The sequence below is a fragment of the Rhinolophus sinicus genome, linkage group LG06 (genome assembly GCF_036562045.2).
Source record: "Rhinolophus sinicus isolate RSC01 linkage group LG06, ASM3656204v1, whole genome shotgun sequence".
In the NCBI taxonomy this organism is placed as follows: domain Eukaryota; kingdom Metazoa; phylum Chordata; class Mammalia; order Chiroptera; family Rhinolophidae; genus Rhinolophus; species Rhinolophus sinicus.
The window spans coordinates 88,917,948-88,930,716 of NC_133756.1; the positions used below are offsets into that span (position 1 = coordinate 88,917,948).

The 12,769-nt window shown below is 39.1% G+C and overlaps 1 long non-coding RNA gene across 4 annotated transcripts in view; it reads right to left on the reverse strand.

Annotated features, from left to right (window-relative positions):
* The window catches only part of LOC141572188 (uncharacterized), a 289,511-nt gene that overhangs the window by 209,183 nt on the left and 67,559 nt on the right, over positions 1–12,769 (reverse strand). Inside the window, exon 4 of one of the 4 annotated variants that reach the window (XR_012497404.1) lies at positions 86–225. The exons of the other annotated variants lie outside the window; for them this stretch is intronic. This is a non-coding gene — a long non-coding RNA (uncharacterized LOC141572188). The remainder of the gene's footprint in view (positions 1–85; positions 226–12,769) is intronic. 4 annotated transcript variants of the gene reach the window in all.

Consider the following 12,769-nt stretch of genomic DNA (forward strand, 5'->3'; position numbering starts at 1 on the left):
TGCACTCTGGAACAGCTCTTTGAGGAGGGAAGTGGCAAGAATGCATTGCCTGTACCCACGAAAAGACTTGGTACTTGGAATTTACCAACTGTGTTTCCCAGTGTTTCTGTGGAGACCCAGATCCCATCCACCGGAGTTCTCCTTAGCTTTCTCAGTGTAGTGGAGCCTTTTCATTGTCATCTAAGCCATCCCGAGACATCAGAGCAGCACAGGCAAATGGAAACCCTAGAAGAAAGTGGAAATGACAGAATCCTGAAGTTGCAGAGATCAGAAGTCAAATTTCTGCTCAGTTGCATGGCCTGAGGCAAATTATACAATGTCTCTGCAAAATAAGAAAAATATTTACATCTCAAGTTAGTTAGGAGAATTAACTGAAACAAATGTCAAGTAGACATTCATGGAGCAGTTCTTTTGTCCCAGAGTTGGAATTAGATAATGAGGATACAAAGATGAATTCATTCATTCATTCACTCACTCATTCATTCATTCATAAAATGTTTACTGAATATCTACTATTAGCTTAATGAATAAAACGAAGCTCCAGCTTATGTTCTATTGATGCAGTTAGGCAAAAACCACTGAGTCCAAAAAATATGTATAATGTGTTTACAGAATGATTAATCAGTACTACAAAGAAAATAAAGCAGGATAAGAGGCAGAGACAGGGGAGAAGAGATGACTTCTCTAAATAGAGTAGCCAGGGAAGGCCTCTCTGAGGAGGTGACAGGTAAGCAGAAGCTGGAATGAAGGAGCAAGCTAAGTGGCAATCTGGCCGAGCATTCCAGCAGAGGGGAAAGGAGGAGTGAAGGCTTGTGGTGAGAACACACTTGGCACATTCAAGGAAAATCTGCCCTTGTGGTTGAAGCATAGTGAGCAAGAGTGAGTGAGGCAGGATATGGGGTCAGACAAGTGGGCAAGGGCCAGATTGTGTCAGGCCTTGGAGGCACTGGGAAGAAGTTTAAATTTCGTTCAGAGTGTTGTGGGAAGCCACTAGAGGATCTTGACTAGGGAATGACAAGACACAGATTTGTATTTTCAAAGGATCGCTCTGACTGTCGCATGGAGAATAGACTGGAGGAAGGCAGATGAGAAAGGGAGCAGGCAGAATTAGGACAGATCAGGAGAGAGGAGCATGACTGGGTTTGGGAGGTAATGATAGAGGTGCTGAGAAGTGATTGGATTTGAGGTAGATTTTGAAGATAAAATTAACATTATAAAATAGAATTTTCTGATGTATTGGATGTGAGCATAAGAAGAGAGAAGTCAGAGAGGACTCCAAGTTTTTTGGTCTGAGCAATTGGATGAACATTAGCATCATTCACTGTGACCAGGAAGGAATTTTTTTTTAACCAAAAAAAAAGTCAAAAGTTTAGTTTTGTACAGATTGGGTTTAAGACACCAAGCAGAGATGTCTAATAGGTATCTGAATGAGTATGTAGTTCTCGGGGGAGATTAGGGTTGATGATATAAATTGGGAGCTATTGGGATATGGATGACATTTAAAGCCATGAGTGGATGAGATCATCTAAGAGTTAGTATAGATGGAGAAAAGAAGCGTAAAAACCAAGCCCAACGGAACTCCACTGTTTGGGAGAAGAGAAGGAAGAAACAAAGATGAATAAGTCTTACCCTCAAGGAGATCACGAATATGTAAAGCAACTAGCACCATATCTGGGACATATCAGATGATCAATAAACATTGCTTTTCCTTTCTTTACCCTTGATAGAGTTATTGGACTTTAAGGAGAAGCAGGTGACCATGTGAATTAAACTGATGACACCTATTTCTCACCAGGCACACCTGCTTTGAGGGAAGGAAGAATCTATGCCCTATTATGAACCACACTCTTTATCTTCTAGTGGCCCTGAGCACCCCAATAATTGACAGCCATAGCAAGATTCTGTATGACCATCTTACTGGAGCATCTGTTCACTGCAGGGCAGGTCAACAAGAAGAGGAGAGGGGGGGAAATGGATTAAAGGTCAAAATGTATGTTGATTTGTTCACATAGAACATTACATTTGAAGGTTGCTTCTTAATGAGCCACGAAAGCATGTAGAAAATATGACATACTCCATATTCTTCTTGTGTTTGCTCCATAAGGACACTGGTATTGGAGAAACAAAGAGTAAAAGTGAAGGATAAAACAGAGCACTTGAGTTGGAGTCACAAAGATTAGACTTGGCAAGTGTGTTAGGGTCTGTAAACCCTTATCTCCTTCTCTATAAAATGGGGGTAATAATAATAATACCTACTTTGCAAACCATTTGTGAGGCTCAATCGAGATAGTAAATATGAAAACACATTGTGAAATGCAAAACACCTTATATGTGTTAGTTGGTAATTGCTCCAGATATTATGTTTGTAAAGCATGATGGGCATATTTAAAATATGCCCCCAAATTCTTTAACACTATACCTTCAAAAGGTAGAATCGAATCTTCCTCCCTTGAATGCAGGTGAACTTAGTGAATCACTTCTAATGCATCGAATACAATGGGAGTGATGTCATGTGAGTTCTGGAGTAGGTCATGAAAAGAAAGCCTTTTACCTGTCTCTCTCTGTTGGATTCCATGATCTGGCATAAACCTGCTGCCATATTATGGGGATGCTCAAGCAGCCCCATTAATATGTCCACGTGGAGAGGAACAGAGGCCTCATGTCAACAACCAGCACCAATGTCCACTTTGAAAGTGGATACACCAGCTCCACCCAGCCAACATCTTGACTACTGAGAGACCGTGAGCCAGAAACAATTGGTGAAGCCACCTCTGAGTTTCTGACCCACAGAAATTGTGAGAAATAATAAATGTTTCAAGTCACTAGGTTTTGTGGTAATTTGCTACTCAGCAATAGATAACCAATAGAATCACATCAGTCAAAATCTTGTTAAAGAATGGAAGATGAAAGTTTTCAACAGTGCTTTGAATATTTGGGTGGCTAAAGTGAAGAAGAGAGGAAAGAACACTGAACTAGGACCAAAGTAACTTGGATTCTGGTCCCAGCTCAGCCATGAGGTAGTTGCATCATAGGCCTAACTTCACACTTTAGTCTCTACTCTCTTCATCTCTCATGAAAAGAATACTCTCTGGGAAGCTCCTAGCTCTCTGCTTTCTTATTCCCTGAAGGCTAACTTGACTCCTGGGGTTAAGATGAATTGTGTCCTGATCAGAACAGCATGTGCACACTTGAACACTTTCTGTCCCTGAGGCCTGCCCAGTACTTCCTTATCATGGGGCCAGCCAGTCTTAAAATATATGGATGCATTAACCAAAGTCAACCTCCTCCAACCAGCTTACAGATACTTGAAATTTCACAATTAAGAACTTATTCCTTGGCTTTGTCTCATATTAAAATATACATTCCAGCAAGATCCCTTGTATTAGTTTTCTAGTACTACTGTAACAAATTACCACAAACACAGAGGCTTAAACCACACAACTTTGTTATCTTATAGTTCCGGAGGTCAGAAGTCCAAAATTAGTCTGTGTGCTAAAATCAAGGTGTTGGTCAAGCTGCATTCCTTCTGAAGGCTCTAGGGGAGAATCGATTTCCTTGTCTTTTGCAGCTTCTAGAGACCCCTGCATTCCTTGGCTCCTGGCTCCACATTACTCCAACTTCTGCTTTTGTCATCATATCTCCTTCTCTGACTCTGACTCACTGCCTCCCTCTTATAAGGACACTTGTGATTATATCGGACCCACTTTGATAATTCAGGATAACCTCCCCATCTCAAGATCCTTAACATCACATCTGCAAAATCTTTTTTGCCATGTGAGATAACATATTCATAGGCTCTGGGGATGAGGATGTGAACATCTTTGGGGGGTCCATTATTTATCCTACTGCGTTCAGACTCTTACTTTGAAGTGATTTATCTGTCAATCTAAATTATGCAATCCCTAGCCAAGAATTTGAAATTAGTCGAAGGAAGCATTTAAAACACCAAAATATATTCATAAAGTCTGTACAATTTAATCATAAGAAAACTCCCTGAGGCTTTCACTCAATTAAGTTCAATGAATACAGATAAAGCATTTAGTATGTATAGTATTACTAAATGCTCTAAGGAATACCAAGAAGTCTAAAAATTAGTTCCTGTCTTTTAAAAGACTTGCTATCTAAGAAGTATAAGACAAGTGCGTAAGTAACTGCAGTACAAGGCAAAATGTGGTCAGGCTATCACACCTGCACAGCACTCATTGGGAAGGAGAACATAAGCAAGACTACTATCAAATGAAGGTTTTAAGGAAAATGTCAGGGGAAATGAGAGAAAGGATATAGGATGAAATTACGATTTTAAGCCCAGCTAACAAAGTAAAATGAAGGCCTTGCAATCAACATCACCATGGAAGTCAGAATAGCAGCGAGGGGTGAGGGCTGGTCTCAGGCATGTAACGGGTGCAGTTTAAGCTGCACCCACTCTAGACTATCTAGCTCAGGAAACCCAGCAGTTAGCTGGAAATGAAATATGCATTTGGAGCCAAAAAGAGAAGATGGGTTGGAGATATTAAATGGGAAAGTCATTTCTACAGAGATAGTAGTTGACACTTTAGAAGGAGGTGAAATCACCAAAAGTAAGAAGATGAAGAGGAGGACCAAAGAAAGAACTTCTAAAAGACAGGAAGATAGAGAGAAACAAGCAAAAGAAAAAGGAATAGTCAGAGAAACAAGGAAACCAGCACAATGAAAGTCACAAAAGCTAAGGAGGAGTTTCCAAAGAAGAGAAGGTTGGCACTGTAGACAGCTTTGTTACAACGTGAACACAGAGTTAGAAGAGATGCTCACCATTGTAGAATATTTCCACCATTCAGAGGCAATCAATGCAATAACCGCAAGAGTACAGATAATAGTAGAATAATTAAGAAGTTAATGACTTTTGACAATTTGTTACCTTTGTTTTTAATATAATAAACTTAATTGTAAGTTTATGTCATTTAATTTTTAATAATGATTATGTTTAACAAGCTCAGATAAGTCCTGAAAATATAACGCTGGCAACTGCAAGCCAGAGGAGCCTGCTGCAGCACAACAATGATCTGGCTTAAAAGTTCACACATTCATTCATTCATTCACATTGATTTCATCCCTGCACTTTGTTAGGTCCTGAGCTTGGGAAGATAAATATAAATAAGAGACAGTCTTTATATTCAGCGGAACTCAGCTTAATAAGAGAGAGATACTTGGCAACAGACACTAGGAGTAAGTATAATGAGTGCTGCAATAGAAGTATGTGCAGGAGAGCACAAAAGAGGGAATTTGCTTCATGGAAAAAAGCCATAGTTTAGCATGAACTGTAAAGATGTCTATGAGCTGGTCCCTCCTTACCTCAGATGCCCTTTGCATCCAGCTGGTAGTAAAGCACGATGATGAAGGACATCAGCTAAGCAGTCTGGTGGACCTGGGTTCAATTACCTGGGCTGCTGCTTATAAGTATTCAACTACTAACTCCATCTGTAAAATGGGGCTAATAATACCCATCTCGCAGGTTGTGAAGATTGATGGACATGATGTCTATAAAATACTTGCCAAGTACTTGATACCTAGCTTGTCATCAATTGTAGCAAGTGCTCTTATTGTATTGGTCCCCACTATGTTCAAATGAAAATGAAGTGCTTGCAATGTGCTGAGCATAACATGCTTCTCCAGAAACTGTGCCTTTGCCTGGTGAATTCCTGCTCATTCTTCAAGTTTTAATGCAAACATCTGGTCTCTTGTTAACCGTCTTTCTCTCCTCGGTGTCATCAGCACACCAAGTCAATACCTCATTGTGGCACTGATCACAGGGTAACTCTGAACTGAGGGTCCCTGGAGGTTGGGCACCATGTATTATGTCTCTTTTTCTCCCCAATACCTCACACAATGTAGACACAATATAAATGTTCAGTTAGTGAGCATATTTAATAGGAACATATAAAAATTTAAATGAAGGAGAGGTTTAAGATTCTAGAGACTTCAAGTTTTTTAAATGTTCTTGCCGTTTGATTAGTAATTCTAACTCTAGGAGTTAATTAGAAGCTATTCCTAATTAAAGAAAATGTATATGTATAAAAGGGTTGTTTTTGCAGTGTTATTTACAATATCACAAGCTATAATAAAACCATTAGAAGCTAAATATCTAATAATAGAGACATGATGGGTATAAAAAATATATGACAGGCAAATACGCCAATGATATCAACTTAGGTGAAAAAAAGAAAAACACAAAATTAAAAGTATTACTTAAATGCACATAAATACACATGCATGCGCACATATGCACACAGAAGGACTGAAAGAAAATGTATCAAACTGCCAAACAGAGATTGAGTGGACTACAGAGGTTACAAGTGTTTAGTGGTTTATATCCTTTATGGGAGAAGGGACCATTCCAAAATTCGTCTTCTACATTTCTATAAATAATGTATTACTTTTACAAAGTTTTTAAGTTACAATGTACGATTCAACATGGTTTCCTGAATTTCCCCCAGGAACGGTCAGCAGCCTGGGGGCAAGATCAGAGGAGCCTGGTAGTTGGGCTTCCTCAGAAGCGAAGAGATTTGGGGATGCTAATTAAAGCATCATAGTCTTGGCCCACAATCAGGTCCAGTCTGGTTAGAGAAGTACTGTATATGAAAACTAGGGTAGGGTCGTAGCCTGAGAAAATGTGGTCAGAGAGGAGAATCTCAAAGCTTTATAACTTGAAAATAAAGTCATTCTGAAAGCCAAAGTAAAATAAATGAATAACTTGCTTGGTCTTATTTTTAGACACTAGTCTAATAAGCTAACTCTTCTGGTTTCCCAGCCCACAGGAGGTTTGAAGCACTTAGATGAAGGAGGAATAGTAAACCAAGTTGGATGGTTCAAACTGCTGGATACAGGTTCTGCAGCAATGAGAAATAGGAGCTGACTGTAAAGGTGGCACCCACAGAGACCCAGCAAACATTGCAAACAAACAGGGACTTCAGACAGGGGCAAATGATGTACACCCATGCATGGGCCTGAAAGACATCATTGTATTATAGTGACAATGAATTTTAGTGTAGCAACTCATACTTGAAACAATAATTCCTATATCACAATATGAACCCAACATCTTTCTTTAAAAAGTGTCAAAGCAAATGAGAAAATGTATGTGAAAGCACTTTGTAATGCGTAAAATGATACACAATTGGTCAACTATTATTTTAATATCCTCAGCATATGAAGATAGTGATACACATAATGCATTTTTAAATGTTCCTCTACAAGCCAATTAATGCTTTAAATTGGCACTTAAAAGTATAATTTTCATTTATCTGGAAATTTTATTTATGTAGTATGCCTCATTTTCTAATACTGCTGAATAAAAAAGACATTATTGTCCCACTGGGATGATGCCTCATAACTTAGGACAAATGAGTTATTCAGATTCTTTCCAGCGCAAATTTTGAGAGAGAGAGAGAAAAAAAATACTATAGCTCAGGGCATCTGGAGGAGGGGATGCCACAGATGTGGAAAGAAGGAGCAGAAAGAGGCAGTAAGGTTGTCTAAAATAAAACTTTCATTACTTCCCACTTTTGCTAAGTGTTGGCCAATGCCTAGCTACCAGGCTGCTTGCCAAATTCCAAAAGGACAAGTAAATAAACAGTTAATGTGAGTTATTCTGCAAACTTGCACATGCTCACCCACACAAGCACTAAATTAAACTTTCCCCAAATCAGGCTGCAGGCAAATAAGAATTGCTACCTATTCTTTCCTCATTAGGTGTCCTTACTGTGACTCTGGATCCCGGGAACGTTTGGGTTGTCAAGCAAGCAAGCAGTTAATTTGAGCCCTTTTTTCTTAAGTTGGATCCATTCCTGAATATGGTAACTTTACTTGTTGTCCTTGAGGAGAAGCTACAGACAGTGATGTGGTCAGATTTATGCTTGTAGAAAAAACAAGCCTACATTCCCTGAAATGTCTTAACTTTGACCAGCTCAAACTGGATTTTATTGCTGTTTGATTTCCAGAGAGCCATGTGCCTGACTGCCCAAGGGAATAAACAGTGCTCAGAATGAATATTGAAATACAGAGTCATTATTTGCTCTGGGGGACTGCCAGAGTTGCCTGCTGCCTGGGTTTTAGGGGAACCGAATAAAGGGTTCCTATTTTAAAGACCCAGAATACAAGAATTCTCCATAATCTTTTCTAGAAAGAACAAAATGAAGCCACTGCAAACAGTGATGAATCAAAATATTAATAATATGTATGATGAGCAAGAGCATTTTTCATCATTACCAAAAAGTTGTTGGTGGGCCCAAGACCAGTCATTCTAAGTGGATCCCTCACCTGCCCTATGCAATACTTGTATGCAGAGGAAATTGGTAGAAAATGAATGTCAAGGGCAGTTTTGAAAGGGAGCAGTGGGGTGCATTAACGGCCCTACCAACAATGTCCTACCCCCTGCCTGAGTAGCTTGAGCAGAATGGGAGAAAGGAGGAATGAATTGTAGGTGCATAAAGCACATGCCTATTTTAATGCTCATAGCATCTGAATGCCTGATTTATCACGGGCAAAGACAGCTAGGCATCTAATCAGGAGAATGGGCTAAGGCTTCCCCAGGCACTTTTCTGAAGGTGGGCAGTTCTAAAGGTCACCCAACTGACAGGGGAACTAATTTCATGGGCTGATGGTGATTCTGCCTACGGTAATGATAGACAAAGTAGAGACAAGTCACGATATTTGGGATCCCCCACTCTGTAGTGATGAAGGAGAATAATTGTGTCGAATTCTGATTACTTGGGAGGAGAAATGCAAAGCAAACGAATTTTCCCCTTGGAGGTGAGGTGCTCCCCATTCCAGGTAAAAGACTCTTCTTACCTGAAGCATGTCCCAAGCTCCTAGAAGGAATAAATATCCTGTTTTCCTTTTAGGAGGTAACATTTCACTTAATTATAAAAGTACACAGTAAAACATGTTTTAAAAATAGGGCTCCCTTACCCAACCCCCTGCCCTTGAAGATTGCAATGCATAGGGTGTGGGTCCTTGCTTGGATGGGACCGTGTTAGAAAGTAAGGTCAGAGTGCAGCATTCACCATGAATTAAAAAATGGGACCCCTGATTTGAGTGAGAGCCAACTCTGGAGTTTCCTGTGACCATGGTAACCAAATCAGAAGCACATATTAACGATAAGCCAAAACAATTGGCAGTTTGCCAGGGCATCGCTTAGAAACATTAGCTTCCTAAGGTGAGTGCTGCAAATAAAGAGTCTGCAAAATGATGGCTCTGAAACAGGCACACAGTTCAGCAGCCACTCATTTGTTCTCACTGAGAAACCACTTCCCAGGCCTGCCGTAGTGCTGGGGGTTTCACCAGGGGTTGCAGATATAGAAGCATTATGTGAGAGCAGGGAACAGCCCATTCCTGGACTGATTTCTGGGATTTTGTGCCTCTTTCTTATTAAGTATATTCAAATTATGGATTTATATTTCCCTACTATGGCCTTTATTGTAATCCAGCTGCACAAGTCCATTGAAATATTGTAATTCCCACTATAAGTAACATCAGGGTAGCTCCAGACCCATGTAAGGACAAGACGTTGCCTCCGCATGGAATGTGTGGGGTTTCGGGAGCCCTATAATGGGAGTTTATAGATCCCCAATTAGATTAGGATCGTCAGTGTGATGAGATGAACAGAACTCAAGCTTTAGCTTCAGAAGACTTGAGTTCAAGTCTACGTTCACTCACTTACTTTCTGCATAACTTTGGGCAACCTGTCTCTCAGGCTCAGTTACTCCATCTTTCAAATGGGGATAATCAGTTTCCACCTTGATGACTTCACAGGATTAAATGAGATATTGTACATCAGGGCTCTTGTCTTGCCCCATCAGAAATAATCAGTTTCTTCTGTGCCTTCACAGCCCATTTTATGTCACTAATAAGACACCCTACAGTCTGGCTCTTATTAATAGTTTTTATGTAAGTCTATCACATTAAATTGTGAGTTCTTTGAAGGCAGAAACAATACCTTATATTAATTTATTTGTACCCCCAATCCTGAATCTAGTTCATTTATATGGATTAGCACATTTGTGTAACTTGTATTATAAAGGGCTCAATAAATACTTGTATATGTTTAACTGAATTTAATTCAAGTAAATTGAACTGAATTGAATTTGCTGCCCTATTTATCCCTCAAATACCACTTCCTACTGAGTATCTGCATTAGTCAGTAGGCAGTTCTGAGCAGCTTGAGCTGGATTGGATTCTAATCAGAATTTGGGGTAGGCTGGAGGCAGCAAACCACAGGGCTGGAGGTGTTGTGTCTGTCATGACTTTCTTTACCAGCTGAGGGTGGAGAGTCAAAGTCTGTAACATTTGAGTCATGTTTCTGGTGCCTTTACTCTTCTTCTCACTTAGTGGAGATGACCCTTTCAATAATTCCATTTTCCCTAACTTGTTTCTCTACTTCTAGATCCAGGATGTTATCTCTAAGAAAAACTGTACTCCACTGGAGAAGAGGAGAAAGATTGGAAATGATTTTGGGGTTGATAAGTGAATCTGTATTTTCCTCTTAACATTTATTTTTGCATTATGAAGTTTTAATGAGGATATCTGCCCTTTACCTTTTACAGGTGAATTAAGTGAATTAACGAGATAATACATCGGAAAGAGCATTTGTAAACTTCAAAAGACTCTACCAAGTTAAGTTGCTGTTATAAGAGCAAAAACATAGCATGGCTTCAGTTGCCTCTGTTCTATTACTTTTAACTTAAGGAATTTGTAAACTTGGATTCAGGTCCTGGAGCCAGCTCCTGTGTCCAGCTGTCAAGAATGTCATAGCTGAGTCAGGGAGTTCATCCTCCCATCCCCAGGATCTCCTCTCCACAGCCTGGGCCACCCATTAGTTGGACCTTTGCCTGCCTCATACCAATTATGCTCTCAGGCTTGGGACAAATGTAATCTAAACCAAGTTCCTCTGGGTGTTCTTAGGGATTAGACATTCTTGACTTTGCAGTCACGTGGTACCTCATTATCTTCTATGAGCATTGTTTTTGTGTCCAGCATCACTCCAGGAAGTGCAGGGTGCCCTGGCTAAAAGTGAGTCCAGTGGAGTGTTTCCAAGACTTCCCAGACTAGCAGTTGATGCTTTAGTAGTAGCTGGAATTCCAAACTTGTATTGCAATACAAGAAATTCAGTCTTTCAAAAACAGGCATCATAATAATAGCAAATGCTTTTATGGTACTTTCTGTGTGCCAAGCACCATTCTAAATTACTTCTAAGTCATACATATTTAATTAATTCATGCTGTGACCCTACAAGGTAAATGTTTTTATTAACCCCTATTTGATAGATGATGAGTCTGCGGCACAGAGAAATAGATGCCTTGCCCAAGGTCATATACCTACGCAGTAGTAGTATTGCATCTGAATCCAGATATTAATAGTAAGGCTCCAGACTCTTAATTACTAGGCTCATCATAGAAAGGGGGCAGAGAAAAGGAAAAGACACAAATTCCTAAATCCTATTAGAGCAAATAATTCAACTATTTTGCTCTCATTAAGACTCTTTTAAAATGCAAAGTTTTGTCACCTACATTATTTCTTCTACTGTCTTTCTGGTGATGATCAACAATCAAATGGCCAAAAGGAAAAAAAAACATCCTTCTTCTTTCCCTTTCCTCTTTCCCCCCTTCCCATGTTTATTTACTGAAATTAAGATTTACTAGGAATTGACCTCAGAGTGGAATATAAGTATGTCAACATATAGTTCCAGTCTATATGGGGCAACAGACAAATAAGTAGTAAGTCAAAATATTAGAGTAGAAATATAAAGAAAATTGTCATTTTCAGTAGCACTGAGGAGGAATGGTGAATTCTGCCTGGAGTTCCAAGAAGACAGATACAGAAAAAGAAGAAACAAGGATTTGGAAAAATATAGATATTGATTAACTCCCAATAATTGAAAGTCCTTACAATTCAATCGGTGTTTGTTTATAAAGGATTAAATACGAATCTAGCAATTATGTTTAGGGGCCAAAAGAATATGAAAGATAATATAACAAGGTCCTTACCTAAAGAAGTATACAATCTTATTGAGGGGATGAAAGTTATACTCATAAAATTATTAGAAGTCTACAATAAAGTGCCAAACGCATCATGTAGACAAGAAATGCAATAGAAGATGAGAGAAGGGAGCTACAAGTATGGAGTTAGGCAGTTAGAAAACATTCCATGGAGATAAAACCTCATTATGAGTGTTTTGTGGCTTCATGTCTCTGTCTTACTTACCTACTCTTATTTTCCCTTAGACGGAATTTCTCTTTTTTAACATTTTGTTAAATTTATTTTTATAAGTTGATTTAAACCCTTTTTTGATAAAAGGGTAAGGAAGGAAGAAAGGGAGGGAGGGAGGCAAGAAGGAAGGGAAAAAGGGAAGGAAAGTATCTCCATTATCTCCATTATTACTCCATTAACCCTTGCACCATGCAGTACTATAGCATATTATTATATAAAAATTATAGTAAAACAAAGTAGATAAGAACCTAAGCTTAACAGCTAAACTTCGGAGATTCAAGTCTCAGCTCTGTCACTTATACGTGTGTGACCTTGGACAAGTTACTTACGTCTTGGAAAAGGCTTGAAGGGAGAAATTTGAAACAGTTTTCTATATTGAGGTTTTGAAAGTTTTTGTGTATTTTGCTTTTCTATGCCCTCTACTTCATAAATGACATATGAGGCCTCAATTTCCTCATCTATAAAATGGAAATAATAATAGTCCTTCCCTCAATAGGTGTATTGAGAGGCTTAAATGAGTTAATTACAT